We start from the raw sequence: 25140 nt of genomic DNA on the forward strand, positions 1-25140 counted from the left end.
TTAGCTAAATGTTAGCTATGCCTTGATCTCAGTAAAGTCTAAGGGGCTTAGAATCAATTAACTCTTTGTAGTTTGTAGATCAATGAAAAAAAATACTGTTTCTCAGTCTTTAGCAATTTTCAGGGGTCTCTGAGTTTAAACAAAGTGAACCATTAAATAATAACAAAATGCTCATTTTCTGAAAGAAACTTTTAATAAGCAATTTTATAGCCTACTGTGGCTCTTCTGGGACACCTGCCAGATCATGTAATGAAAAGCACCAAGGAAACAAACAAAAGCCCGCATGAAATCTGTGGCCCTCTGCATGCTGGCCCGAGCCCATGAGCCATCAGGAGAGGACTGCAGAAGCAAATGGTACCCCACTCGCACTGTGTAGGTTTCAGGGTCACATATGGGGTCTAAGCCTCTGTCACGACAGATGCCAGCCTGCTGCTAAGCAGGGCAGTGCTGGTAAGTCCCACTGCTGTCTCCTCCCAATAAAACAACGACTGGCAAACAGCTCTCCAATCACTAGAAGATAAGCAACGCTTTCCCTTAACATCCTTTAACATCCATGTCGTTTCTGCTGCTAGGACCCTCCCATTCAAACCGAGCACACTCCTATGAGACTTCTCCCCAGCACCACACCACTGAAACTTAAAGGTCATCTACCGACCTTCCCTGAGCTATGGGCAGCCTGCATGACTCCTGCACGCTGACCCGCTGACCCCCTCCCTTCCCTTGCTCACTCTCTTAGTTTGATCCCATTCGCTGGCAACCCCCTTCCCACCTCCTTGACTGATCCCTCTCTCTAAACATCTAGTTCTTCCCCTCCCTTCACTCCGTCAGCAGATACTACTGACAGTTCCCAAAGTACACTCAGAATCTCTTCACGCACACAGTACCTATGCTGGTCAAAGTCCATGGCCGCTCAAGTTTGGGATCTGACCTACTGATCTCTGCACCAGCCGTATTCCAGTCCTTTCTCATGAAAGTAATGAGGATGGTCAGACCACCTGGCCTACAGCATACAGTGTAGAACACCCCTATCTCACGGGGAGTTCTCGTTGCCCTCAGTAAGAACCTACACTGTCATAAAAGAGTCAATGTGACCTCCCCTGCTTCTGCCGTCACTTTCCACCACTTTCTTACACTTTGTGGACCTGGCACATCCTGCCTCCAGGCCTTCACTGGCTGCTGTCTATGAGCGTCCTCATGAGACATTATTTCTGCGTAGGACTTCCCATCTTCCGGTCATTGCTCATATGTCTCCCGGGCAGTCTGTCCAAGTCTGCCCTCGGTTCCCTCACTCCTGATTTTTCTCCAACATGACGAGCTAACTTCTGCTCCTGCTTTTCCTAACTTCCCCTTCCCACACAGACATAAAAAGCAAAATCCATGACAGCAGAAATTTGTTTTGTTTGGTATTACATCTTCAACACCCAGGACAGGAGAGAGGATAGCCAGGGCAGGCAGCTAATAAGCAAATGCATAACTATTAGGGCAATACAAAGGCCAAATTTTATAAAAACAAGATCATCTAAATGATCGTGGAACTTTTTTTTTTTTTTTTGGTTTTTTAAGACAGGGTTTCTCTGTGTAGCTTTGCACCTTTCCTGGAACTCACTTGGTAGCCCAGGCTGGCCTCAAACTCACAGAGATCCGCCTGGCTCTGCCTCCAGAGTGCTAGGATTAAAGGCATGCGCCACCACTGCCCAGTGATTGTGGAACTTTTAAGATGTAAATTAATCGCTCCAAAATCCCTTTAAAATATAAGATAATCTTGAGGCCAGCAGTTGACACAGCAGGCATGCCCTTAGTCACAGTAGAAAAACACTCCCCCAAACTGAGGCTGCGAGCCACAGAATGGCTTATTTTCTACTAACTGCTGCCACATCTGACAATGGGCGGTTTGCTGAGGCACACCACCAAAACAGGGAAATACTGTAAAAATGCTCATTCCAAACCCCGACTCCAGACAAAGAAACAAGGTCTTTGTAAAAAGAGAAGAACGGTCTAAATTAAAAGGCAGACTTTTTTTTTAATGTTTTAAATGATTTGCTTGGAAATAATTTTAAACTTACAGAAAAGTTACAAGAGCTGTTTAATAACACAAAAAACCACAATAGTAGCCAGGTTCACCTATCCCTAGTTACCTGTTTTATTTTAATCTGTGCCCATCTGTTCTTACCCACCCCACCTTCCCCAGGATAAATCTCAGGCGCCACCTGCATCACCGCCCTTTGCTTCAAAGCCTGGCCATGAACTGGAGCTAAGCTAAGTTGTTATAACACCTTTCTCTATCTGTCCCTCAGTCTTGCAGTCAAATTGCTCAGCTGATCCGTTGACGTCCTTTCCAGCACTTTCTCTCAATCAGGCACCCAATGTAAAACGAGCACCGCACTGCCAATCCATGCTTATCTCATAGCCGTTAATGTGAATAAGGCTCCTTCTACAGTCGTAATCATTTACAGAACTAACTTATGCATAAAGTACGCCCTCTCTCCATGCTGCTCCTTTTTTTAAAAAAATTATAACATTCTTGATTTAGGGTTTGCCTGGTGGTTCCTCCTAATCTGAGGTCATGCCACTTTGGGAAGAGATGAGGATGTGTCCCTTCAGGGTGTCATAACTGCAGTCACACGGTGACCATCTGTTCCATATTGTTCCTGGATCCTACCAACGTATAATGGCTATTTCATTCCTTGCAGCTAATACAGTCTGTGAGGAAATGCTGTAAGCCCATGGGATTACCTTTCCCTGGTCGGTGTCCCCCAGTTTTGTTTTGATCCTTCACGTTCCTAATCATCACTAGCCATGCAAACTGGGTACAAAGCGATGACTTCCAGCTCCTGAATCTGAATTCTACTGTAAGCAGAGCCCCATCCCATTTATTTGCTTATCAATCAGTTTATTATGGTATGGATTCTTATTTTGTTAATTTAAATGCTTATTTTAACTTTTATTTATATGTATATGTGTGTGTCCTTGTGAGAGTATGTCGTGTGTGGATGCCTGTAGAGGTCAGAAGAGGGTGCCAGACCCCTGGAGCTGGGGTTAGAGGCATTTGTGAACTGATCATCTCTCCAGTCCCACAGATTCCATTTTTAATGTTTTACAACATATTCACGCATGAATATATACTGGTTTTAAAAATAATGGATTAATCTGGTGCTTTCAACTCCAATCCATCCCCCAAAAGATTTTAATTTTGCCTTCTCCTATCCCATATATGTATATCTCTCCTTTCTCAAGGAAACCTTTATTCCAACAGTTTCAAAACTCAATCTTTAATGTCCCTAAAATATTTTGTCCACATAAATGCAAAAAGTAAACATAATAGAAAGAATTGAGGATTTTTATGTCCCCCGACCTCCACTCAAGCTGAGGGTAAATGCTCAAGCACTGTGTAAATAAGTAACTTATTTTTTTAATGCGAACACAGTACTAATTTAAAATATAATCTAGTTCACCTGTCTTAGCAATTTAGGATTTTTCCAACTCCCGTTCTCCTCTAAATATGAAAAGTAACAGGCTTGGAAAAGTTTCAACTATAGAAAAAGGTGTAACCTTCAAGTCCCTTCCATAAGCCCCTGACCCATCCCTGCCTGTGCCGTCTTCCGATAAACTCAAGCTGATGTGTGCACACTTTTGTTTCCCTTCTCCTCCTACAAGGAAACACGCTCCTGTCTACATCTCAGGACGCTCGTTCATGCTGCTGTGCAGTCTGGAGGTCGTTGTAAATCACCTGACACAGCAGCAATGGATGACTGCAAAGCCAAGCAGCAAGGGCTGACGGGGAACTCACTGCCCCGCAGACTCACACACCAAGAACTTTTAACAAAACAGTGTTTTGCTTTATTTCCTGAGACAAGGTTTCTCTGTGCAATAGTCCTAGCTGTCCTGGAACTCGATCTGTAGCCCAGGCTGGCCTCAAACTCACAGAGATCCACCTGCCTCTGCCTCCTTAGTGCTAGGATTAAAGATGTGCACCACCACCGCCCGAACATTCAACAAAATGTTAGCAACCCAGAACTCACAATATACACTTAGAAGTATAAACCATAAGAGAAAATGAAATCACCAATCTCAACAATGATAGCAAAAACCCAACACACAATACAACTATGCAGCCTGGACGACAGAATGACAGCCTGTCTCCAAAAAAAAAACCAGCCAAACCAACACCCAGTGGATCACAGATGTGATTGTTAATCTGGGTGTATCTAAGAAGACTCCACAGCCATAGCACATCCTCCCAGAAAGCTGCAGGAATCAGTTTGACAGAGATGCTCCTGACAGCAGCAGGTGGCCTGGCTGGAAGGCAGGGCGGCCTGCAGCCACCGGCACTCGGACGGACAACTGCCTCGGCTGCCTACTATGGCAGCCCGCTATGGCAGCCCGCTACGGCAGCCCGCTATGGAGCGGGACAGTTTGGTGTCTGCCCATAGTGTGCTTAGGCTTTGCTTTGGCCCAATGCTCCCTCGCTATCCTCCCATTACACAGCTTTTGAAATGGGAATGTTTACTCTGTGCTGGTGTGTATTAGAAGTGTGTTGCCTGTTCGTTCATTTTTAATAGGGACTCACAATTAAGAGATCAGAATTAAGAGCTTCAGAAAGGAGTTTTGAACAGTACTAGGACTGGCAGAGACTGGGGAGGGGGGACTTTAGAGGTGGGCTGAACGCATGTTACATCCTGAGACAGAACAGAAACTTTGGTGGCCAGGTTGTAACGTCAGGATATAAAGCGTCACATTCAGGTGTCAGGTTGGCAGGTGGCCGGGCTGTGAAGGTTAATGCTCACTGCTGTTGTGGCTGCATCTGGAATCACCGTGAAAAGACACCTCTAGGTGTGCCCCTGAGGCTGTTCCCAGATTGGTTTGATGGAGTCGGGGGAAAATCATCCTGAACATTGGTGGCACCATGCCAGGGGCCAGGTCCTGGACCAAATAAAAAGGGGGGAAGGAGAATCCGGCCCCCTAATGAATCTCTCTGGGCCGGACTGTACCTGCGGTGCGGCCGGCTCCCGCACACTCTGGTCACCGTGCCTGACTTCACCAAAGTGAACTTCTACTCTTTAAAAGGCACTTCCATAACTGAGAAGAAGCCATAAACTGGGAGGAAGCATTTGTCAACCACGTAACAAGCTGTGTTCAACATCTATAACAAAACACCAACTCAATTTAAAAGGAAGAAAGCAGACAAGCCTGTGTTTGGTGTGTAAGCGCACAGCAACTGTTGTGGTATGCACATGGGTGCCTGCAGAGACCAGAGGTCAGCTATGAGTGGGTGCCTTCCCAGCTGTTTCTCCACCTACTTCACTCATTCAATCATTCATTCAATCATTCATTCATTCATTTGAAACAGATCTCCCACTGAAGCTGGAGCTCACCGATGGAGGTGGACTAGCTGCCCAGCCTGCCCCGGGGATCCTCCTGCCTTTGCCTACCCAATACTGGGATTATTGCCCAAGTTGCAGTGCCTGGTCTTTTACACAGGTGCTAGGGACCCAAACCAAGGCCCTCATGCCCACACAGCGGGCACTTTACCAAGGGAGCCATCGCCAATTTTTTTTAATTTTTATTTTTTTTTCAGAGCTGAGGACCAAATCCAAGGCCTTGTGCTTGCTAGACAAGCGCTCTACCACTGAGCTAAATCCCCAACCCCTATTTTTATTTATTTGTTTGTTTGTTTATTTTTTTTGGTTCTTTTCAAGACAGGGTTTCTCTGTGTAGCTTTGTGCCTTTCCTGGATCTCGCTCTGTAGACCAGGCTGGCCTCGAACTCACAGAGATCCGCCTGCCTCTGCCTCCCAAGTGCTGGGATTAAAGGCGTGCGCCCCCAGCTGCCCGGCACCATCTCCAGTTTTAAGAGGAAGGAAATGCCAACACAGACAAAGCGAGGAAAGGAAACACGCCCATGAGGAGGCTGGGCGGCCTTCCCGATATTCAGGGAGAGCCGCCACTGCACCTGGAGTCCCGGAAGACCAGAAAGAGGCCTGGGGTGGAGGAGACTGAAGAACCGAGCTGGCCTGCGAGGAACATGGCCCTCGTGAGCCAAACAGTAGCAGAAAGCAAGCTCTAGAGGGTGCGGTGACCCGGGCTGGGATCTGTGCAGAGAGCAACAGCAGGATCTCAGCCACCGTTTCCTTCCTGGTCGCTGGAGATCAAGGACCTCTCACCTTTCTAAACACACATCCCTCTCCTCCATCGAGCAGAAACAAGCTGGCGCAGTTTAAGCTCTAAAATACCAACAAACAATCATAAGAGAACTGGAATGCTCAGTGCCCAGAATCTGTTTGCACTGCGGCTCGGCCTCTGGCTTGGGCACCTCAACTAGCTGCACCCGACTTAGCACCAGGGGCTCTGGTGCACGCTGCTGAGGCAGGAGCGCCGCCAGGAGTCCCAGGCCAGGCTGGGCTAGACAGCAAAGTCTCGTTTGAAATAACCATGAACCAAACAAACAGGAAAGCTGCTCTGGCAGGGTTATCGCTCTCTTTTTAAGTGTAAGCAGGATCGGAACAAACAACAAACAAAAAAGGCTTACCAAAGAGATGTTCCAACCATTTCTAGGAAGGGTGTGTAGCTTTTGATTTCTGCTTCGCTGGGAATGGCCCTCGATGCACAAAGAAAGAACCTCGAGGCTACTGACTTATATCACATCTCTGTATCCCTATTCTGGGAGGGACCAATATCTGATCTGAGCAGGGCTGATCTAATCCAGTCTTAAGCAACCTTAACGGCAGGGGACTCAAAAGCTATGTCTAAGACCTGCTGCCCAGCCCAGCCTGGAGGCACAGGCCTGTAACCACAGCCTTGGGAGGCTGAGGCAGGAGGGTCGTAACTCCCAACACCAGCCCGGACCACAGAGTGAGATCTCAACAAAGAATAAGTAACTCCTGCTAATAAGACCCAAGAGCAGCTCTTGCTCCTGCCACTTAAGCCCCCCGGGTTTGCTACCAACCTTCCCACGTGGTCCCTCCAAACCTTGCGCTGGGAAGCCCACACTCAACGTGGAGTGCCCTAACCACCAGGCCTTCCCCTTGCTTCCTGTCACGCCAAGCTGCAGGTCCGCCTCCAGAAAGGTGACATGAGGACCTCAGGCCTGAAGTGCTTTCTCACATCCTCTGAGTCTGCAAGGGAGCACATTCCCTGCAGAGCTCCCTGGGTCTGGGAGCACCAGTTCCCCATCGAGGAGCGCAATGGGAAGCGTCAGCAGTTCTCAGCGCTCTCGTGATGTTGAACCCGGGCCAACAGGGCAGGCCCACGGTTACTCATTAACCCTGGGACGGATTTTTACCCTGAAAGGGCATTTTGCAGGACAGGCTGTCAAACTAACCCTGTTTCTCCCCCATACTCCCCAGGGTGGATGACCAGGGTTTTCTAGATCTTTCTGTTATACGGCTGCTGTCCGTTCCTCTTTCGCTACCCCAGCCCTGTTCATAGCTAAGTTTTGATAAGTAAAGTTCTGTTTTTATGTTTTTGGAGGTCCCTAGTCTGGTCCCTGTCTAGACCCTTCCTAATACCGGACCTACTTTCAATCACCACTCCCAATCCCAAAGAGTGGTGGCAAGCCATTATCCAGAGCCCAGGACCCCAGGACCACCCAGGGCCGTCAGAGAGAGCTAGCTAGTGGCCACCCACACAGGCCCATGTACACAGTTATGCATCTGTTCGTGTTTAGGGATCCACACATCCCTACTGCAGATTCCATGTGTGTCTTCACCTGAATTCTCAAGAACAAGAAGCTGGGCGCAGGGCTCCAGCTATCCTGCCCCTGGCCTGGCCTCCAAAGCTCCTCAGCCCCTGTACTCATTAGACGGGCTGCAGCTCTCTGCCTCAGTCTAGCCCATCCAGTCTAACACTAGCCATCTCCCCAGCTCTGAAACTTCCTGTGTTCTGGCCAATAGCAAATAACAATGAAGCTTTAATAAAAGCTGACAAATAGTAAACATGCAAACATAAAAAGAAAAAGAAAAAAATCTAAATGGTATGAAACTGAAATACTGTGTGATGAAAACAATAACATAATACAGGAAGGGTTGCTGGATATTTCTGTGCCAAGTTTTATTTTTCAATCACCAGACTACAATTTGTAAATATAGAGAAAAACAGTGGTTTTGTGTGTGTGTGTGTGTGTAGAGAGAGAGAGGGAGGGAGAGAGAGAGAGAGGGAGGGAGAGAGAGAGAGGAGAGAGAGAGGGAGAGAGAGAGAGAAAGAGAGAGAATTTGAATGACTGAATTACATTTTGTAAAATGATTCTTCTACAGAATATTGAGATGACCATCTGGTTCTCAAGTTTTAGCGGAAATCTTAATACAGAACAGACAGGGTAAAATGGAACAATAGAATAATGTATACATTTGACCACATAAATAAATGTCTCTTGCAACCAGTGCTGAAAGTCCAGCAGGATGGAGCACGTCTTTAATCGCAGCACTCTGGAGGCAGAGGCAGGTGGGTTTCTGTGAGTCTGAGGCCAGCCTGGTCCTCATACAGAATTCCATCCAGGCCAGTCAGGCTACATAATGAGACTGTGTATCAAAAAAAAAAAAAAAAGAAAGAAAAAAAAAGTAAGTAAAGACTTCTAAGTCCATTAGAGCCTTCAAATGGGATTCCTACAACTTCATCAAAATTCTGTTTTCTCATGAGTACCATGCCGATGATGTTGTTTCTAGTTTCTGGCTTTCTTTATAAGTTTGATACCCATCCAAAGAACAAACAGCAAATGAGGTCCTCTTCTGTATAAGCAAGAAACACCACGCAGCCAAGATCCAGGGAGGAAAGAAGCACACAAGACAACAAGTGTAACAGGCTGAATCGGGAATGCCACACACCAGCGAGGCAGGAAGCCAAGGACACTTGGGAGCAGGTACTGCCGCACAGCTAATTCTTCATAACGGAAACGAGCAGACACGAGCCTACTAGTAAAGAAACAGCATCTCACCAACCTCATATTTTTCAGCACACGAAGTGGGCGCTTAATAAACACGTGCTCGGGGAGAAAGGATTGAGGCGGTAGTCATGGTGCCTCACTCATCCTAAAACACAACTAACCACTGGGAGGAACCTGGGCTCAGAAGCGCTGTGTGGAGTGAGCTCCAAGACGGGACCCCACCAAAGCAGTTCCCTGCAAAATGCACCTCACAGCACAGACTTGCACAGTCCACACTCTTGTCAAGTCATTATCTGTCATTTAATTTTACATTCCTATAATGCTTTCCTATGGAGAGCAGATCAAGTCCTGAGTGAATGTTTAGTATCTGGCATGAGCACAGCCACGCCCAGGACCCCAGGGCCTTCCTGGGTCAGGTTCCCGGGAAATGGCAGGACCTTCCCCTGGCCCAAGCACAAATGCTGACCCATGCTGGCAGTGTAGGCGGGAAGCCTCCACCTCAGCTTCCTCTTCCCCCAGTGTTCACAGTTTGAGCCTGGTCCCCAACAGAGACTCGCTATCCAGCTGCATAGTGTGTGTCCTCCATGAGTGCAGACACAACCCACCCAGTCCCAGCTTTTCCACACACGCGTCTCTCCTTTCTATGGTGTCTCTCATTTCTTTATTCCGTCGTCACCCCAGTCAGGTTTCCAGGACCAAGTTACACTGTCCTCGGCATTTTCCACCATCTAACACTGTTTAAAGTTTCCCTGTCGTCTACTTTACCACTTAGTTGTTTGACTAGGACCTCACCGAGGGAAGCCAGGACAGGGACTGAAGCAGAGACCTTTCGATCAGGAGTGCTGCTCACTGGCTTGCTCTCCATGGCTTGCTCAGCCCAGTTTCTCACGCAGCTCAGGACCACCTGCTCAAAGGTGCCAACACACTCAGTGGGCTGGGCCTTTCACATCAATCACTAATCAAAATGTCCCTCAGGCTTGTCCACAGGCGCAGTTCCTCCGTTGAGGTCCTTCCTCCCAGGAGATTCCCGTGCACGTCAAATTGGTTTTAAAAAAGCCAACCAGTACAAGAAGGAAGTCAAAAAGGAGGCGGCATAAACGGGGCCATCAACTTACACACCAGACTATGTAAGAAGATTCCCAAGCTTTACCAAAACTCAAGATTATTATTAACTGTAAGCCACGATCAGCACTAAGAACACCTAAGTAACAATTAGACGGTGGAGTGCAAACAGTGTTTTCTGTTCAAATTGTGCTTCTTAAAGGAACTCTTCATTCTCAGTCAGGTGACTCACTGCACAAAGCCACAATTACACTCTGGGGTCAACTCTAGCTAACCCGGGTATCAACAACACTGCTAAGAGCTGAGGCTGGAGGACAGGGCTCCTTTCTAACCATTCCCAATACCAGGGACTGCAAAACCATCGTAATGTTGGAAAAGAACATTCATTCATTCATTTTGGGGCTTCCCTCCCATGTGTCAAGCCTTAGGGCTGATCCCCGCAGAGGGAAGAGAAGAGAGAATCAGTCAAGATGAGAAAAACTCAAAATATACAAAAACGTACATCAAGTCAGCGCCTTCCTTAAAAAGATACGCCACGCGTCTCCAATCCAAGCTGGTGGGTACAGAGCCATGCAGCATCTTCATGGAACTGCAATGGGTAGCTTCGCCCCTATTCCTGCCCCAGGCACACAGGTGCATGCCAGTGGCTGCCATGGCCCTGAAGCATAGTTTCAGCAGCTGCCATGACTCGCTGGCTTCCCCACCTCCTTCTGAGAGAGTATGGACACCTATGCCAGCCCATGTACGCTTATGCAACCTCAGACAAGCTGGGCGACACCCGGCTTATTTACTCGGGTGAGTCAGATGTTAATCTGGGTCTCTGTGGAGAAGGAGGTGGGGAACTCAGTCGGTATTATGGTACAATTCCCACTAACATCTGTTGCACAACTAATACAACTCCAAAGATTTCTGGTCTTCATAGGTTTGGAGGATACGCTTCAGGCTAGACTAGGTACCCGCTGGCATCTGCTGGAGTGGCAGCCCAGGAAGAATGCATCTGCCCTCCCCGCCTCCTGTCACCTGCCACCACCCCCCCCAACACCATCCTTGCTTTTTCCCCTGGGACATTCAAGCGGACCACGGACAGTCACCTCAGCAACTCTACATTCCACAAAGTCCTCAAATTCTCTCAGTACTACTCTACTTAAAAGAAATAAAAATACTCTACACACTGGAACTTCAGAAATTAAAAAGAAAAAAAAATCCAGCAATATATCAATTTTCATTTTGGCCAGAGACACAAGTCATCTCATTCATTCTGTAGGTTGACAAATTAAATGAAATACTGAAAACATATCTATCATTTATCAAATAGACTACATTATCTTAAAAGGTATAGCCTGAGAATACATATCTGTGGGTTCCGTATCCATGGATTCAACCAAGCTTGGATGGAAAGCCTGAAAGGGTGGGAATAAGACTGCTCAGCACATGCTTTTATGGCAGAGAGCCTCCCTAGACATACAAGACCGTGGATTCAATGTCTGGTGCCACGAAATACACAATGTATCTACACTGAACATGTAAAAACTTTGTTTTCTTGTAATACTCTCCTAAACACTATAGTACAAGGAGCATTCACTTAGTGTTTCTGTGGTATTGTGTATTTTATTTTAGGTATTTTATCTATAGCTGTGTGCAAGTTAAATGCAAATACTATACCATTTTATAAAGAATTAGAGCACCCTCAGATTTTTATATCCATGAAGTCCTGGAGCTAACCCTCAGCAGATCCTGAGGAAATGCAGAGACTAAGGTGGTCATCCTGAAATAGTGTGTGATGCTCCTTAAGAACTAACACCAGGGCTGTGCCGGGGAGATGCTCAGCAGGTAAGAGCACTTTCCGCTCTTGCAGAGTATCCAGGTTCAGTTCCCATCACCAACACTGGGCAGCTCACAAGTGCCCGTAACTCCAGCTCCAGGGAAACAGATGCCTCTTCTGGCTTTCCATAGGCACGCATGTACATGACATACATTCACAAAGACATGCACAGAAGCACATACATATATGCATAAATAAAAAAATATTTCTAAAAGAAATTAAAATCAGGATTATTTATGAGCCAACAATCCTTCTGAAATATAAAGAACTGAGGTGACCTCACAATGTTACCACAGACATGAACGACATCACAAAGGTTGTCTGTATATTCACTGCAAGGTTACCAAAGCCATGAATGACATCACAAAGGTGTGGTTATGTTCACTGCAACATTACCACAGATAAGAAAGGCTCGAGATGTCTGTTGATGCCTGAGTAAATTAAAAAACCATCTACAGAAGCCAACTACCTATCTATCTACACATACATCATTCAGCCCTAAAAGAGGAATCTTGCCATTTGTCACAGCATGGATAAAGCTGATGGGCATTATTCTATGTAAACCAACCAGACACAGAAGGAGAAAGAATAGAAATAGCAGGATTTCATTTGCACGTGGAATCTCAAAAAGCAACGATTAAACACACAGGTGGAATTTAAACGGCAACTATAGGATGGAGGGGTGGACAGAAAGACGCAGGCCAAAGGATCCAAGAAACAGATCACAATGAAGGCCAGGATTCTCATGTACATAAGGAACCCAAGGAATAAAATGACACTGCATAGGAGAGTCTTGCTAAATGAATAGATTTCAGTTACTCTTCACTGTCATAAAAATAAAACAAAAGATCTGGGGACATGACTGCATCAGTAAGGTACTGGCCATTCAAGCATGGGTCCCCCTGCTCAATCCCCAGGACCCACTGGATTCTGTACTCAGTGCTGGGGAGGTAGAGATGGAGAGTCTGGGCTTGCTAGTCAGCAGTCTAGCTGAATCGGAGAGCTCAAAGCATAAGGTGGAGAGCAATTGAGGAAGATATGCAGTGTTGACCTCAGGCCTGTACATGAACTTCCATCTCTGTGCACATGTATCTGCACACACATACACACCCACAAACAGTACCAGATACATAAAATTTTTAAATAAAAAAACAAAATGTTAAAAACAAAAACAAAATGGCTAACTATGCGAGATGGTAACACGGTTTCATACAGTAACTATTTTAATATGTGTGCTTCTTGTAACAACATGTATATGCCTTACGTATAATAAAATTATTTTTAAAAAGGAATCCATGCTAGGGAAGTAATACTTAGTATAATCTTATGATGACCTAGTTATAAAATGTTTCAAAAGCAAAAGTAAGGTTTGTATGGTAAAAACAATCTTTCTTCCAAGCATATTACTTCATTTCTGTTCCTTAATTTTTAGGGTACCCTCCCCAAGCCTCTCCTGAATCAGAGACTAAAACCAAACAACTTCTAAATTCTATAATCCTGGAATAAGTAATTTTTTTTTAAGATTTATTTATTATGTATACAGCATTCTGCCTGCATGTGTCCCTGCAGACCAGAGGAGGGCACCAGATCTCATTACAGGTGGTTGTGAGCCACCATGTGGTTGCTGGGAATTGAACTCGGGACCTTTGGAAGAGCAGTCAGTGCTCTTAACCACCAAGCCATCTCTCCAGCCCAATGTTACAGTTTTTACCAAGGAAATTCTTTCACTCCTCTGTCATTCAGACCAAATATCATGATTAGGGTTCTCCTAATCACATCACTGATTGCCTCTCAACTCAGGAAGTGTCCACAGAACTTCTGCACACACCTGGCAAATATTTACTCTCTTATCTCCACTGTGCTCTAAAAGTATGGGTGGCATAACTATGTCCTGACATCACTGTTGATGAACATTTAGGAAGAATCATAGAATTTACTGTTAAGGATTGTGGTATCAATTGAGTCCTAGGCAGCAAGGATAATCCCTTTTGCTTTTAATTTAGTCACTACACGTTACAAAAATAAATCAAGCTATGCAAAATTATCAGGCAATCTATGCACAGCAATTATTAAAAAAATAAAGTTTATTTTTATTTTCACACTTGTTTACTTAAATATGACATTTACCATCTCAGCCAGGCACAGTGGTGAAGTCTACATATACCGGCCCTCCTAAGGCTGAGGCAGGATGATTTCTAGTTCAAGGACAGTTTGTGCTACAGAGCAAGACCCCGCCTCATGAAACAAATACGACATCTGGCATCTAAATCACCTAATCCTGTGTTCTGAAAGCAATTATCATAAAGAACAAATTTAGAATTAAAAGTCATAGAGACTTCAGTCAAAGGAATCTGATTATGAATCTGCCTAGAGATTTCTAAGAGGAACAGAAAAAAGAAACATGTAAAACACGCCCCCAAGTGAAGCTGCAGAATCCCTGGGAGCGACAATAAACTATTTTTTATTTTATTGCATTTCATCCTTTTGAGACCGGGTCTCAGGAAGCCCAGGCTGGCCTTGAACTAGCTAATGGAGCAGAGGATGATCTTGAACTTCTGAGCCTCCCATCTCAACCTCCCGCAGGCTGGAATTGGGGCGAGGAACAGCATGCCCTGTGTGCAGGAGGCTGTACCCCTGGGCCTTGTGCATGCTACACAAGGATTCTACCGAGTGGGCTCAATCTCAAGCCTTTAACATGTATTTTCCTAAGACTTAGAACACTGTATGGTGATAGTATGTACATTTTACTCAACTATTTAATGAAAACCAACTTTGTGCCTATGTGGCGTTTACAAACCAACGTTGTGCTGACCCGTCCTATGTGACAGTGTTCTTTATCAATTCATCTAAATGTACTATTAATGTTCTTCCTTCCCCCCAAAAGCTCTATACTAAGCATATACAGACACTAAGTATCCCTGACTGATGACTATTTCTTCCTCTGTACTCTTTTAGGTGTTAGAAATGAAAGTACCCAGTAAGCCAATTTAGTACTTATTAAAAGAGGAAGTCTTAACAAAGTAGAATTAGGAAGAAATGCCATGTAATTAAAGTTTTACATGACTAGTGTCCATGGCTGCAACAGATTTATCAAGCTGAAAATAACCAGCTGCTTGCCCGGGTAACTGTCATCCTTTCTGTCGAAAAGGTAGGAAAGAAACCCCTTTGGGGGGCTGTCTGCAGAAGGGAGACCCAGAGGATGAAACATCAGCATTCCTGTACTCATCAGCCTTTTACAAGAGAAGAGACCAGATGCTTTTAATAATAAAATACAAGTTGCTTACTCCAACTGCATGTGGCTGGTGGCAAGTGACAGGACCAACAGACTGCTCGCTCTCTCTCTCTCTCTCTCTCTCTCTCTCTCTCTCTCTCTCTCTCTCTCCCTCCCTCCCTCCCTCCCTCCCCCACTTGTAAATACTTCAAAACAATCAATGAGGTAGTGAATACAGTTTTAATACAGGTTCAGTGAAATTAAAACAGGTAAAGTGTTTGTCCAAACTTGTGCTTAAACTATACTAAGTCATTTTCATAGCTGGAGAAAATACAGTTGCAGGAATTCTTGTAACACTCCCCAATCCACAGCTCATGAAATGTGATTCCCATACACGGACCTTTAGTGAGAGCAGGGGAAAACAGGCGACACAGAGCAGTTGACCCCACCTTCCTGAGGGATCAAATAAAAGCCACGTAAGTTCCTATTTAAATGGTAGGCTTCCTCAGAGTCCAAACTGGCTGAGGAACTTAGGGGAAAGGCCAAGAGGAAACATCATGCAGGAAGAGGAAGCTGGGCCAGGCTGGTACCAAGCATGTGCAGATCATTACGTGTTGACCACATACCTATTGATGTGTCAGAAACTACCTTGTCATGTGATCTCCACTTACGCCTAAGCACCAAAGGCTTACGAAACTGAGGAAAGTTCACTGCGGGACAATGTGGAAGAGCTCAACCATCAGTATTAAGTGGAGAGCCTGGAATGGGAAGGATTGGCGGAGGCTGGACAGGTGAGGAGACCTGGACATGGGAACGCAGCTCTGTGGACAGACAGGGCAGAGCCAGGAGCCTCAGCTGGGCTTCGGCACGGACGCGGCACAGTAGTAACAGAAGAATGCTTGAGAGGCCAGACCACAGAGGAGGGTCGGGCAGCTGCAACGCCTTTGGACAACGCTCAGTCATTTCGAAGGTCCTCTTACACCCAAATGACAGGAACCACTCTCTAAATCTATGTGGCTTCCCGAATATCTAGCTGATTAAAGTTTCTAATCTCAGCCCGCGATCTCACCAGATGTGGAACTGCGGTCCTGACGAGGCCAGCTCCCCCCAGGCTGGAAATCAGTGTAAGTCCTGAGCTTGCTGGGGGATGGCAGCTTCTGACCAACACAATGCTCCTTTGTGGGACATCCCAGAAGAATGATCTAGAAATGACTAGAGCCGTAGCATTGTGTAAAACTGCACAGCATCCACCAACACACTAGTACACAAACAGGAGCAAAGCTAGAAAAAATTCTAGGGGGCTAAAGATTAAACTGAAAAAGAACAAATAAATCACATCTTTATTGAAAACCCTCACGTTCACATATGATCACTCTGATAGGGAAATAAAGTCAAGACGCCATCCACACTCAAAACAACAGTACTGGAGCCGATAGCAAGATCTATAGCTTAGGTGGTCAAAATATAACACATTACAGAAGATCAATAATCCAATATTTATGAGCTATTGCGCTCAACCCACTGGCCATGATGTCTTTGGTTAGATGATAATGGGAAGAAAGACTCAAATTACTAACAGACCTTACTTCCGGTGTTTTTCCAGGCTTACAGCCTCTACAGAGCCAGTCCTTAGGTCCCCCCACCCCCGCCAGTGTCCTTCCCCAGGAGGTTCAAACACAAGCAGGCACTTCAGAGTTTTGGAAATCTGAGGATTAAGGATTAGGCGGCTTAGAATTACAGGTAGCAAACAGTTCAATGTCCAGGGTGTCTCGAAAATGCCCCAGAGTTGAAAGGTCTCTGCTGGAATCTGAGACATCTAGACTCAAAAATCCTAACCCAGCAGGGATGAGTGAATAAACTACAGGACAACCCTGTGTTCAGCCAAATGAAACAGTAAGAAACACCACTGGGTGCAAAACATGTTGCCAGATATTTAAAATTCTGCAAGACCAGTGTTTGTAGTTGTATACAGAATTTATATTCTAGACCTATCAATGTTTGCAAATAAAGACAAATGAGGCTATAAAAAATTAACTTCAAAAAATCCCCGCTAAAGAAAGGCTAAGAAGAGAATGAATGAGCCACGGCCTCTGTAACGAACCCCTGGATCTGGCTTGTAGTTAATTCTCTGTTTCTTTGCCACAGTGTTCCTTTACTAATAAGGGTCACCTACCCCAGTGTGTGGCATTTCTTGAGAGTGGCTTCAGTGTAGGAATAAGGCAGTGGTAAAATACAGTGCAGGATTTGCGGAATGTCGCTTGAGGGGAGCAGAGGAAAACAGAGTTGTCACATGAACATGCACTTGACTGTTCACCATGTATTTACTGAGCACCTATGCACACAGCTCACCCACCACCCCGAGCATCAAATCCTCGGTGTGCGGCACATGCCAGATCCATAGGAGTTATGAGTCACTACAACGTGCCTGGGTATCTACTACCCAGTGATCAACAACAAATGCCATCTTCAGCAACTTCACGATTTCACAAACACTAAACCACTGAAACAGGCACTCAGACACCGGAAAAAAAGAAATCTAGCCCTCCTCCTCTCCACCAAAGTCAATGACCTATGAATGATAGTAGTGTAACATGGGTGCTCAGGGGGCGCAAGGGGCCAGTGGGGGTGGACTGGCCTTTGAACCTCCAGGTGGAAGCCAGGACTGCATCTCTGTCTGTGCAGAGAACGCAACCTGGGCCAAAGCTTCCTGAGCCTAGAACTCAAAGTCCCTACACAAGGTCAGGGACTGCTGATTGATCCCCTCTGGAGTCTGCAGCCAGCCCTTTCCTTCCCTGCACACATCCTCCTGGGTCAAGCCTCGCCACAAGATCTCCTCTCAGATGTACAGCTTTCCTCTCCCCGAGCGCTCCAGATTTCTTCTCGTCCAGAGAGACTTTCCCACACAGCCCTCCATAAAGGGCAATTCCACCCGCAGAGACCCCAGTCCTGCCTTTACCCTTTGAACCCTGCCCGTTCCTCCATGGCACTCACAGCACTCCGGGTGAATGGGGACAGCTCTACTGAAGACTGTAACAGAATCCAGGATTAAGTCACTATCCATGTACCTGACACCAGGAGGCACTTGTTACCAGCACCTCCGTAGACCATGTGAGCTGAGTCAGAGCGCTCGACCACCTTGCCATGCGCACAACAGACAGACAGCAGCCACGCCACGCGGTCCTACAGAGATAGGACCGGAGAAGCTGGGGCCAGGTCCCAGGGGTCACAGGGACCTTTGCCTTCACCAGGCCCAACTGCTATCACAGCAATGTGACCCCAACTCTGGAGAGTCAACCCGAGAGCCTGCAATTTCACAGTTTTTAAAAGTTTACAGAGACAGAATTCATCACGGAGAGGATCTAAGGAAAGGTGCAAGATATAGAGGTATCTATGGGAAGGGGTGGGATGGAGAGCAGACCACAACAAGATCTCTGTAACACTTCAGCAAACTAACAGGGGACTGAAAATCAGCTTTGGAGGATAAGGAAGAGGCTGATGAGGAGAACTACTTAGATGATGAAAGTGATCAGATTTGGGGCGTCTGTGAATGTGGACCTGAGGGATACTGAGGAATGGGTGAAGATCTGGGGGTCTCAATCTGGTGACAGCACAGGAGCTGAAGCATTTAAAGCTAGAAGGGCAGGCACGTGGATACACTTCAGGGAAGTTTCAGACACGCCGAGGAGGGCAGGCCTGAGCACCCTCTCACTGGCTACGCATGGACCAGCAGGTGGATACCAATGCGCAGATCTAGAACTCAGCGGCATGCTGTGGGCTGGTTTTGCTTTGTTTTCTTTAAATGACAGTAAGAGACTGAACATTAAGGAAAAACAGTGCTACCTGACTGGAATCCTGGCTACCAGGAGGAGGATACAGGAGGAACCACTTGAGCCCAGGAATTCTAGGGAGAGACCATGTCTCAAAAGGAGGGGAAAAAAAATCACACACATATACTATTTCAAAATCATAAGTCAATGCCTCGGCATCAGATATGTCGCTCCATAAGAAGAACTAAATATCATCTTATATCAGCACAAAATCATAACTTTACGTGTTGATAAATAGTGCATAACAGAAAACATGATAAATGATAAAAGATGATAACAATAAATAACAAATATACTTAACCAAGAATATGTAAAAAGTAATGCCATAGTTATTTCTACACTAATATTTTCTATAAAATCTGATGGTAAGATCAAACTCTACATAATTAAATGTATCCGGTCTACAGATGCCCCCTATGACAGCAAACTATCGAAACAACAACTCAATAAAAGAGTACACATTTGCTCTTTGGTGTTTTCTCAAGTACTTCTCTCTCTCTCTCCCCTTCCCTCCTTCCATCCCTCCCTCCCGCCTTGCCTCCCTTCTCAAGTACTTCTATTGGCCATCCTAAGTACAGGTGAGATTGAGCAATGTGTGCAGGACAAGTTACTTGAAAATAGCATCACTACTCAGACTTCCTCCATTGTGGGTGTCTGCACGTCTGCTGACACCCCAAAGTCACCTGCTTATACCCTGAGTATCTCCAGGAAGACACTGGCTCTTGTAGGAAGTCCTAAGCATGCTGAAGTCCAAGTTCTTGGTGCTCCCCACCTCACATGCACCAGGACAACATTTAGGCAAGGCCCTGCCCCATGTTGGGCGCCAAGGCCCTGTCCAATGGTCTCTTTCACTCGACTCTAAGCTCTGCCTTGACAAGTATTTTGCAAGCAACATGCACAAGATGTTTGTTATGAGTGTAACTAAGGTATGAATCAATGACCATACAGATGAGGTTACACAGCATGTCTTTCATGGCAGGCACTCAAACTATGAGTATGATTATTCTCCTTGTAATCTAGTAAAACTACTTATATGTAAAGTTCTAACTATTGTATCTTATAATCCATTCCTAATTGATAATATAGTTTTCTAAAAATAAAAAATGTGTCTTACTATTAAAAATTAAATGCTCGGGGGCTGGAGAGGTGGCTCAGCAGGTAAGGGGTTCATATTGCTTTTCAGAGGACCTGAGTTCAATTCTCAGCACCCACATGAGTCTCACAACCGCCTAGAATGCCAACTCAAGGGGGTCCCATGCCTCTGACCTCTAGGGGCACCTGCACACATGTGTATACACACATACACACATACATACACACACACACACACAATTAAATTTAAATAAGTGTTTTAAAATTGTAAATGTTTATAATGAACACATATAATTCAACTGGACCCTTTACCTCTTCCACTAGAACTACAGCACTGCCCTTGAACTTGCCACTTAGCCAAGGCTAGCCTGAAACTCCTGGTCCTCCTGCCTCTAGCTCCCAAGTGCCGAGATCACACCTAGCTTCAGCTTTAGAACTGTAAGAAATTGGTCCAGTGAGCTTTATAAGAACCTCAGTGAAATCTCTTCAGGCCAACGCTGAACTGAACCCAAGCAGTACAGCAACTTGGAATTTTTTGTCAAGTCTGAGTAAAAGTTGAAAATTAAGATTAGTGACCTCTTTACTAAAAGCTAATTTCACAACATTAAAGGTAAGTATAGACTAAGTCACCAAGAAACATCCTTTATAATTAAGTTATGGTCATCAAAGTGAGATCATGGCTGACAACTAAGACAAAAATGTGTTTTGTGAAATGTCTGTCCTAAACTTCCTGTTGTCTCAAATACTACTGAAAATAAGCACTAAGAACTAAAAAATATAAAGAGCATATAAGCACATGATATACATACAATAAACGGATAAAGCATTATTAGCAAAAACAAGGGTTGACAAAAGTGTACTACATCGCTGCTAGGCGAGCAAAAGGTCTGGCCGTTGTGGAAAACAATTGGGCAGTTTGATAAGAGTACACTGGTACTCAGGATACGTCCTAGGAGTCCTGTCTGTAGATTAAGTCAAGAAAACTAGACTTGCACACCAAAGTTCAAAATACCTTTATGCATAATTAACCAAAACGAGAACTCAAATGTCTATCAATCATGGACAAAATGTGGGACCATGCTAAAAACTCATGGCACTCAGGGGAAAAAGGAAACTCAGTGGATGCTGGAGCTGGCTGGTACCAGCTAAACAGAGCCTGGGTTGAGTTTTCAGAACTCTTCCACGTTGGTGTATGAGGCTTAATATAGGCCACGGCGACTAATACACTACAGTCATTCCCAAATGTTACAAGCCAAGGGCTGGTCTGTTTTTTGTTTTGTTTTGTTTGGGAGAGTAGGTTGGTAGCGTTTCCTCCATGTACCACTGCTCTACGACACAGGCTACGCCAAATGCCCGAAGACAAGAAAGGCATCATTCTGTACAATGCATCTTGATAGTGCGCGAGGGGAGACATCAATGGTTGCCAAGGGCTGAGGACTAACAGCAAAGAGGCATGGGAGGCCTTTCTGGGGTGGTATGAATGTCCTGCTTATCTGTAGTAGAGAACGTCCAGCTCTACGTGGAGGTAAGACCTCACTGCACGGAGACGATGCCTAAGTGAACCCTACCTGAAAAAACTAAAGATGTCATTAATTTGTGAATTATGTTCTAGACAAGAAATGTATCAGAGATACAGAAGGAGGTTGGGACTCAGTGCGAACACCAGATTAGCAGATCTATACACGACAGAAATGGACGTGAAATGTAGGGGAAAGGTGAATTAGTAATCACAGACAACACTAAAGCCAGAGGGTGCCTGATCCTGGGGAGGATGCTGGAGGAACAGCTTTGGGATTGGGAGTAGTCACAGGGCAGTGCACATACCTGGGCCACCCAGTCCCTACCACTGAGCCCTCTCTACAGCAAGCCTATGGCTCAAAATACCATGTTAGGACAATTTTCCAATACATTTTCACTTGTAATTGATGCCCTAAAACATCAGTTACTCATCTTAACATCTACCAACTGTCATCACTGGCTCTAAAGTTAGACCATTTGGGTCCCCTAAAGTTCAAAATTGCCTAATTCCCCATGTGTACAATGGGATCAACATTTTCCCAACGTTTGAATGAGAATGCATGAAAAACTGTGCCAGACGGCCACACTCTCGATCACAGACATTAGACACAATCAGCTGGAAAGTACAAAAGTTAATTTTTTTTGCAATGGTGTCACATGTGCTGCTCAGACCTGCTTGAAACAACCAAGCTTAGCTACTTTACTTCTCTTGCCTCAGTAGCCCAAGAACTAGGACAACAGGTGTGAACCACCACACCCAGGCAGGATAGTCCTTAACTACTGTGTCCAGTTGTTCATTATTTTTGTGGTCCCATTTAAACAGGGAGGGGGCACTAACAAATGCTACATTCTGAGGATAATTTCTGGAAATCCCAAGACCCCACTGAACGAACCACATTAGCAACATCAAGAGTGCCGGATGTAAACAGTTAAGGCTTGCCAAGTTCAGGATCCTCCGAGTGGAGAACCTGACACGGGAACATTACACTATCATTTAACCTTCTTTCATATTTTTCAAGTAACTTCAGAGCCTCATGTTTTCTAACTCATATTACATTTGTGCAGAAATTTTGTTAGAAGCCTATTTTTACATGAATGGATCTCAACTAAGGAAAAGAAACTATTTAAAAACCTGTATTTCTAGTTGCTTGAGACAGAACTGCCCCAAGTATTATTACACACAATACTGGCTTCAAATACTGTTGAGTTCTCAAACCTAATGCAAAACGGAATTTTTAAACATAAAAGCATGTCGAGCTAATTCTTACACTGCGGGGTCCCATGAGCTAAGTTTTTATTTTCATTTTTTTAAAGATTTATTTTTACTAGACCTATACACTAACACCACATCCAGTTTTTCTGTATATCAGCATTTCTTGGTTATTTTGTTATTTTTACTTGTTAAACATCTTGATAGTGAAAACTAACTGAGCTAAATCTGCCTAATAGATACCAGCCAGGAAATATGCTGTCTCGACGCGCAAGGTTTTGTTTTTCTTTTTTGTTGGGTTTTCAGACAACATAATAACCACTTGGTATTGACCGGCCATGCCTATTAGTGAACAAAAATAGTTTTTCATATGCATAAGCACCATTTTCCCACAGAAAACACTTAGCCACGGTTGAGGTACTGGAAATCCATGCATATGGTAAACATGTTAGATCTGATTTTATCCTATTATGTCTACGAAGGAAGGCCTCATAGTCTGTCTCTCGGACTCAAATCATCAAAAGGAAAAAAAAAAAAATCAATGGATCGCAGCACCTCCGATGCAACCGGCCGGAAAGGTCACCGCTGCCTTTCAAACCCCGCCATAACCGGGAGTGTTGGTGATGCCACCACATCCCCGATGCAGGACCGAAGAAGCATCCCAGGTCCTTTCCACAGGGAAGGGTTTCCAGCTCAGCGCGCAGAGGGATGAGCCAGGAGAGACCTGCGGCCCTGGAGACGGCGCCCGAGGGATGGAGGCCGTGCTCCGCGGCGCCCTGGCGAGGGGAGGGGAGGGGAGTGGATCCGGGGAACGGCCACCCGGAGGGTCCGCCCGAGGGGACCCGCCTGACCCCCATCCCCACCCCCACCCCCATCCCCGGACGCCGCCAGGTTACGCCCCCGCCTGCCCCGCACGGCGGCCGCCGCCTCCCCCTCCCGGTCCCCGAGGCCCCCCGCACGCCCCTCCGCCAGCCTCCCCGGGACCCGACGCCGACGGCGCCCTCTCCAGGCCCGGCGGAGGACGCGGGCGGGGGAGCGGCTGGGCCGCGGCCTGTCCCCGGCGGCGGCGGCGGCGGCGAGCGCGGGGCCGCGCGGACAGCGCCTCCGCCCCGCAGGAACAAAGCGCCCCGCGGGCGGGCGGGCAAGGCGAGCGGGCGAGCAGCACTCACCGCGGACGGGCGAGCCTGGGTGCAGGGGCCCGGGAGCACCCCCAGGCCGGGGCCGGGGCCGAGCGCCGGCTGCAGTCCGCGAGCTGCGGGGCCGCCGGGCGACAGGCGCGCTAGGCGGCCGGGGCAGCGACGACGCCGCCGCTGCTGCTGCTCCCTCCTCCTCCTCCACCTCCTGCTCCTGCTCCTCCTCCGGCCCGGGTCCCTGCTCCGCCGCGTCTTCCCCCTCGCCGGGTCCCCGCCGCCGCCGCCTCAGCCTCGGCGCTGCACGGGCTGCTGCTCCTCTCCATCAAAGCCGGGCCGGGCCGCGGGGACCATCCCGGAAAGTGAGGGCTGGTGGCCGTCTCCCGCAGCTGCTGGTGGCCATCTTTAATCCTCCTCCTCCTCCCGCTCTCCCCACCTCCCGCGCCTGCTGACGGACTGCTCGGGATCCTCCTCCCGCTCCTCCCGCTCCTCCCGCTCCTCCCACCAGGCCGGCCGCAGAAATTGCAGCCGCCCGGGCCGGCCCCTCCCGCCTGCTCGCCCGCCCGCCTTTCCTTCCCCTTTCCTACTTCCTTCCCTCCCCGCGCGGCTCCCGCTTCCCCGCACCCTCGGCCGGCCGGAGCCTCCGCACGCGCAGGGGTCCGCGTCCCCCTCGTCCCCGGCTGCGGGGCTCCTGGGTCCCCTGGCGCCCGCCGTGCTCACCCTCTCCGCGGGGTTCTCGGGGGACTCGGCTGAGAAAGGACGGCTGCGCGCCCCTGAACCCGTCACCCATCGCTGGATGCTGTCACCAGCGATGACAACACGCAAGCCGGCGTTCATGTTACTCCAGCTGGAGTACAAAAGAACTGCCCACGCTAGCTCTTCCACGACGCAGCCTCGAACCCCCCACCTTCTTGGGGCGGGGAGTGGGGGGGGGGGTCTCAGGACCCAGGAGTTACGCGCCCAGCCTCCGGGGTTGTCCTGGGTCAGTGACCTTGAGACCATCAACTGAGGTTTTAGGTTTGCCCTTTCTGGAAAGATACATTATTTATACCTCCATAGTTGTGAGCAACACAGTGTTTGGACCTAGTAAGTATGCACTGGTAAACCTAAACAGCTAAGCGGGCATCCGCTTGTCTCTGTGCCTAGTCAACCCAGCAGACCGCTTGGGTCATACTTCTGTTCTGGCAACGGGGACAAACTGAGTCAGCATGAATGCTCGAACTCCTTTAAACAGCTCGGAGTGGGGAAGTGGTACTTTACAGAAACTGGAAACATGAGCTTGTTTTTTCCAACGCTGCAATCTACAGCAGTTTCAGGATTTCCTCTAAGAAAAACGAAGCAATTTGGACTTGCTGTTTCCTTTTTTTTTTTTTTTTAAAGCCGGTTTGTGTTTG

At 46.9% G+C, this 25140-nt stretch overlaps 1 protein-coding gene across 1 annotated transcript in view; it reads right to left on the reverse strand.

Moving 5' to 3' along the window:
• Positions 1-24481, reverse strand: part of Wdfy3 (WD repeat and FYVE domain containing 3) — a 253962-nt gene extending 229481 nt beyond the window's left edge. The window contains 1 exon segment of the mRNA XM_028867282.2: positions 24467-24481. The gene's annotated coding sequence lies outside the window, so the exon portion shown is untranslated.
• Between the last annotated feature and the right edge of the window lie 659 nt (positions 24482-25140).

Source organism: Peromyscus leucopus, chromosome 10 (assembly GCF_004664715.2).
Source record: "Peromyscus leucopus breed LL Stock chromosome 10, UCI_PerLeu_2.1, whole genome shotgun sequence".
Lineage (NCBI taxonomy): Eukaryota > Metazoa > Chordata > Mammalia > Rodentia > Cricetidae > Peromyscus > Peromyscus leucopus.